This window comes from Trachymyrmex septentrionalis, unplaced genomic scaffold (genome assembly GCF_001594115.1).
Source record: "Trachymyrmex septentrionalis isolate Tsep2-gDNA-1 unplaced genomic scaffold, Tsep1.0 scaffold119, whole genome shotgun sequence".
Classification (NCBI taxonomy): Eukaryota; Metazoa; Arthropoda; class Insecta; order Hymenoptera; family Formicidae; genus Trachymyrmex; species Trachymyrmex septentrionalis.
In genome coordinates, this window is record NW_017304320.1 from 1,051,219 (window position 1) to 1,057,411 (window position 6,193).

The 6,193-nt window shown below is 31.8% G+C and overlaps 1 protein-coding gene across 6 annotated transcripts in view; it reads right to left on the reverse strand.

Annotated features, from left to right (window-relative positions):
• The window catches only part of LOC108754511 (eukaryotic translation initiation factor 4E-binding protein Mextli), a 15,074-nt gene extending 11,274 nt beyond the window's left edge, over positions 1 to 3,800 (reverse strand). For 4 of the 6 annotated variants that reach the window (XM_018496895.1, XM_018496911.1, XM_018496869.1 and 1 more), the window contains exon 1: positions 3,628 to 3,800. The gene's annotated coding sequence lies outside the window, so the exon portion shown is untranslated. The other 2 variants (XM_018496884.1, XM_018496878.1) reach the window with 2 other exon arrangements.
• Positions 3,801 to 6,193: the final 2,393 nt, after the last annotated feature.

The window sequence follows — 6,193 nt, forward strand, 5'->3', positions numbered from 1 at the left end:
TTAATGTTTTACTTACTGAAAAATTCAATATGCTTTTTAACAATAATTCTTTAGATCCAATACCAGTTATTGGATTTAAAAAATTATTGTTAAAAAGAAACATTGTTATAATGAATATGAATAAGTAATTCCAAAAATATGCCAATTTTTGAAAAGTGTTTCCACATTTTTAGCTTGGAGTGTATATGATATTATTTAATTTAATACATTAGTATTAAAAATATTATACTCAATATTAACGTTAATCATTTGACATAGAAACACTTATTTTAAGGAGAAAGCATACCGAGATTGAATGAAAGTTTCGTACTGTACTGCCTTTCAATAAACTCACTTCTCCCATATGGAACAATTCATTAAGCAATACGAGAACTCACAACGTCACTCGGTTTGTTCCAAATTCGGATTCTTTCGCAAGGTAAAAGTCTTTCGAAACACAAAAGATGACGATGGTGAATCGCTGTTATCTTGCTCAGATCGTTTCGCGGCGACGGAAATAATTTAATTTGCGGCGTTCCCTCGTCGTCGCGCAAACAGAGGACGAATCGCGTAGCAAAACAGAGCCGGCGTGAGGGAACAGTGGTAGAATCCCGGAATCTTTGCCCTTGCCACCCTCGTCCTCCAAAAATATACTTCATCCGCGCGACGCACCGCGTAATGGTCACGTTTGTCGCACTAATCGAGCTACAAAAATCCAAGCAAATCGTTCCTCTATCTATTAAAAAATAATACGTCCACGTATATAATTGTGGGAAATAATATATGTATATCTCGGATAGCTAAGATTATTGAGAACAAAATCTATTCTAGTATTTCTGATTTTTTGTTATAATTTTGCATGTAACTTTTTAGAATTTTTACATAAATTTCAGAATTCTGCAGAATTTTGCAGGATAATCTTATAAAATCTTTTTGAAAATTTCTCAGATTTTCTATTTGTAAGAAGACTTTTGGTAAGTTCAAGCCTTAATTATAATTTTAACATTTTTAATTGCTGATAAAATTATAGTACATACACATGATTGAGATACACATAATTGAGATTGATATATTATCTACTATTTAATACGATACTATTAAAAATATTATATTTAATACTAGACTTATGCTTGTTTCCATTAATATAGATTAACTTTAATCTTGGTTCAACTTATTTATTTTTTTCCTAATTCTATTAATTAAAAAAAATGAAGAGTAAGTTGAACTAAGATTGAAACTTATCTATAAAAGAAATAGACATAAATCATTTGACATATAAACGCTTATTATAAACAATAAGTATAAAAACGACAAATACGCGCGATTGTCGTTTATTGCGGAGCGCAAAAATAAATTTACATACATAAAAGGTTTATTATAAAGAGAAAATATCATCTGAAAAAGAACGTTCTTTGTGTCAATCTTTATTAAAATTTTTATTCAAATTGTAAGTTAAATTTTTAACATATTCAATTATTAATTTAATATAATGTAATTACTTAAATATTTTGTGTTAAATTGATTTCAGCATTTCTTACTGTCAAAATAACATAATTTACAAATGGACAAATAACATAAAAATAATGTGTTTTAAAAAATAAATTCTGACAATGAAGTAGATAAATAAAATATTTGTGTGTTAATTTAACACATTATAAATATTAATTTTACTGGCAAAAATATGATTCCACAGTTTGCTAACAAATTGCATCAAAATTACACAATTTTTTGTATTCATTCTTTACATATTTGTATTTTTTTTCTAATACATTCATTTAGGACACGCGAATAAAATTTAACACAAATTTTCGAACTGTTCAAGTCTCTATTCTCGTTAAACGGTAATTCGCCGAAAAAAAAAACTCGAATTCGACTTTAATTATATCAATTTCAACTCTTATCGTATAATACGTGTAATACAATATTTAAGGATTATCAAGACACGTTTTGTGCCTCGCAATTCCTAGAACGGTTAGAAAAGGAGGGACGAGGAGGGGAGGAGAAAGAGATTGGAAACCTGCGATGCAACGGTACAAATAAACAGGTTGATTTGTGGGGGCGAGCATTCTCCGTAATAAATATTTTCCCACGCGAGAGAAACAGCCAGGCACATTACGTTATGCCATGAAAGGAGATATGAGGAGAAGAAGAGGACAGAGGTGATCAACAATAATGTGAGAGAAAGGGATGATGTCAGAATAGAAGGAGGGAAGATAAGAGGACAAAGATAGGGACAATAACATTGAAGCCGACGATTCCGGCTGCACTTTCCTCGCACCTTCTGCACCCGGGATGAAGTAAATACACAAACATACTCAGAAAAAATTCAGGGATGAGACATCTTATGAAATATCTAAAGACATTTTTGCAAAAAACTATCTTAAAAGACATCTAAAAGTTTTCTGATTTGGACTTCCTTACGTACATAACGTAATTGTTTTCCGTTTTCACAAAGGTGACATGATGGCCATTTCTGTCACTGCAAATTAACTTTAATTTAGGTTCAACTTACTTTTTATTATTTCTTATTTCTAAGAATTAGAACTATTGATGTAATTTAAATATATTTACTGTAATTGGTAACTGTTATAAATACACGCTAATGATTGCCAGAAATTAGTTGTAATATACATTTTTCATCTTTACATTAATATTTTCAATTTTTCTAGTTTTTTAATTTGTGGACGTTACATCTTATGATGACGATGCATTAAATATACTTATTTCAGCACTATTTCTTACAAATTTAACTTATTACAGTTACGATCCCTACAGTTTTTATTCTCTTGCGTTTGAATTGATAGAATATAAATTAAACTGAGATTAAATCTACATTATGCCCATTTTTACCAATATAAATTTACTTGATTTAATTTACTTTATATCTTTTTCAGATTCTAAGAATTAGAAAGGGATGAAGATTACATTAAACCAATATTAAACTTAATCTACATTACCTAGAAATGAACATGATTTTAAAGTTATGTGAGTACTTTAGACTCTAGATAATAAAGTCGCTACTTTCTTGACGACAAAGTTATCGTATAATACAGTTTATAATCTCACTTTTAATATAAATTACTAAGCCTTGCTCGATAAAGCAGATGGTCTCGAATTTGTACAATTACAGGTAAAATTTCGATTGTATCTCACTTGTCAAAATGGAAAGGAACGTGCATTCAACAGAATTATGACTTCATAATAAGAATCATTAGTTTTGATGTAAATAAAAAGCAATTATTATTATTATTATTATTCTCAGTGGGAGAGGCAGATAGGCAGATGGTGCGAGTAGACAAACGAATCTATTAGTACATCAGAAACGGAGAAATTATTTCTGGCGTTTTGTGTATATGTATGCGCGCGCGCGCGCGCGCACATTCACTCACACACACGTACGCCCGCGCGCGCACACGCATACACACGCGTACGCAGCCATGGATGGCGCGCGCGCGCGCGCGAATCGAGTAATCGCACTTGACGTGCGCGGCGAGAAAACTCTCGCCGGAATTCCGGATATGGAAGTGTCCCGGATGGGAAAGCGATGACGGCGACGAAAGACAGACGAGAGATAAACCAGCGAGTTTCTGCTCGGAGGAAAGAATGACACGGCCACGACGCGCGATGCGAGTTGTACTTTGGACGTACCTTTCGCGAGATCCACCACCCTGCCGTCGGCCGTACGCAAACGGATCAACGACACGCAGATCGTCCGATTGGGATCGCGAAGACGACGGATCGTCGACGTGCGTCGCGAAGATATATGCCGACTACCGAGAATTGGCGGCCAGTGCCGCCAATCACGTTGGCAACGAGGACGAGGGAGAAAGTCACTAGATGCGGCTATAGGTACAGTATAAGTACGTACAGTATGAACATTGAACTTTTTACGTGGTCTCCAATTTTTAGTGCGCATGCGTCGATTTCCAACCAGGAATATGGCTGTTTCAGTAAGGCTGGTATTCATATATTCATAGTTCTTCCTCATTTCACGTTTCATAAATTTTCCTCGATCAAATAATATCCGTATTCATAGTTCTTTCTTGAGGAATAAGGATTCCTTGTTTTTTATTTCATAAACCTTCCTTGACTAAACAAGAACTCTTATTAGCTTCCTTTTCTCAAGCAAGGATACGAGATTTCCTTGAGAAGATGCAGCCTTCATAACCAAGCAAATCTCCAAATTTCATTCGTCACACCGGTCTTTTTACTTTCGATAATTTAGATCTGTCGCATCGATAATTATTTTCGATAGCTTTTTTTTCGTAAATAAACTGTCAAAAACATTTTCTCCTTCTATAATAAGCATTATGGCGAATTCGACTGGAAGTACTGATATATATTAAAGCCGTTGTACATTGATTTAATTTTAGTATAAAAATAAAATGTAAATATCTCGAATTATGAAATACATATTTTACCTAATAGTGCAATAAAATGTATTAAGTACTACATGATTTAATCGATTTTTATGTTTATTTTTTAAAATATATTTACGTTATTTTATGTATGTACGGCGGTTTTAATGTGCATGAGTGCATGTAATCGAATTCGCTATTAGTTTTATTTTTGTCCATTATTGTTGCAAAATGTGTGTGCTTCATTCAATCACGATTTTATTTAATCAATAATATCTTTATAATTCTTTATTATTCGTAATTCACGATATTAGATTTGCATATATTGATTTGCATTGCATGTATATTATGACATATTGCCTTCAGTGAGTTACTAAAATCCCTAAAATATTCCTTTCTTCGGGAAGGCAGACTTGAGATCAGTTTATGAAACAAGGAGACCTTGGAGAATCCTTCATAGAAGCTTCCTCCATCTTTAAAATAAGGAAGGACTATAAATACGGGTGATAGACGGGTCTTATTTTAAGACTGTCTTAAGTAATGTTTTAAGACGCTAATGCAGCCTTCTGGGTCGTGACTTCTTAAGAGCGTATTTAAAACGGTCTTGAATATAAGATCTGACTTTGAATACCGATCTAAGTTGAAATTGCAGATTAGGTTAGGTGGATCTCCTTCCTATAAAATATACCCTTTCGCCTACAATATCGTATGAAACTTGTGGTAAGGAAATCAGGCCAAATGATGAGTATCACGGGTGAGAGCTGTGGTATGTCGTTCATATAAAGTTTAATTTTTTTTAATTTGTAACCTTAAACAGAATTCATTAACTGCAAAAATGTATCTTTGTATTAGAGTAGAACGGAGTTAGTTATGATGTTTTTTTTTTAAATTATTTTATAAATCTTTACACAATTATGATAGAGACTAATGGTAAATGCTTTAAAACATTTCACGTTTATCTGGGTGTCTCAATAACTGAGTGCTTATAAATCCTTAATATCTCATAAATAAGAAAAAAAATTACGTTAATTATAAGGATGCAAAGTGGATCAATGTCACCTATGGAGCATGTTGAGCATCCTCGAAAGATAAGTCGAACCATGAAAATAATTGTTTAATGAACTTATATATGATTAAAAAATTTGAAAGAATTATGTGTACATTAATCAAATTTTTATTAAGAGTGTAATAATTTATAATACTCTCTCTTTTTAAATGTTTATTAATTAACAAAATTAGAAAATCTTTACTCTTTATAATAATAATTAAACGTAAAATATATATTTAATCGTTAAAATAGAATAAAAAGTATCGATAAAGACAGATTTTATTTGAGCAATTGAGTTTATAAGGTTCGTTATTGGATCCAATAAATCCCATATTGGTATTGACTGAAATACTTAGTTATAAAACTGTAAATAAAATAGTAACTTGAACATTAAAGTTAAAAATTGCGATAATAACTTATATCTAAAAACACATTTGATTATTATTAATCGCTCCAATTACATTATGTAAGACCAAAAAGAGTATTTATCTAATAATTTTACTTTTGGTATACAAAAATGAATTGGTATTTGAATGATTTGGTATTTGCGGCAATGAGCTTTCGAGTTCCTAATGCCTAATAATAATAATATAATACAAAAATGAAAAGCGTACGTATTTGGCTATTGACAGTCAGACATAGATTATTATATTAAGGCACAATAATCTCTGTCTTTGTGCTACATCAAGCATAGACGTATTTATATATATTTTGGTTATTTAGATATTTGCATTTGGCTAACTTGCCCTTATGCGCAACTAGCCCCGCTCTACTCATGTTTTTAAATTTACTTATATGTGTAGCATCT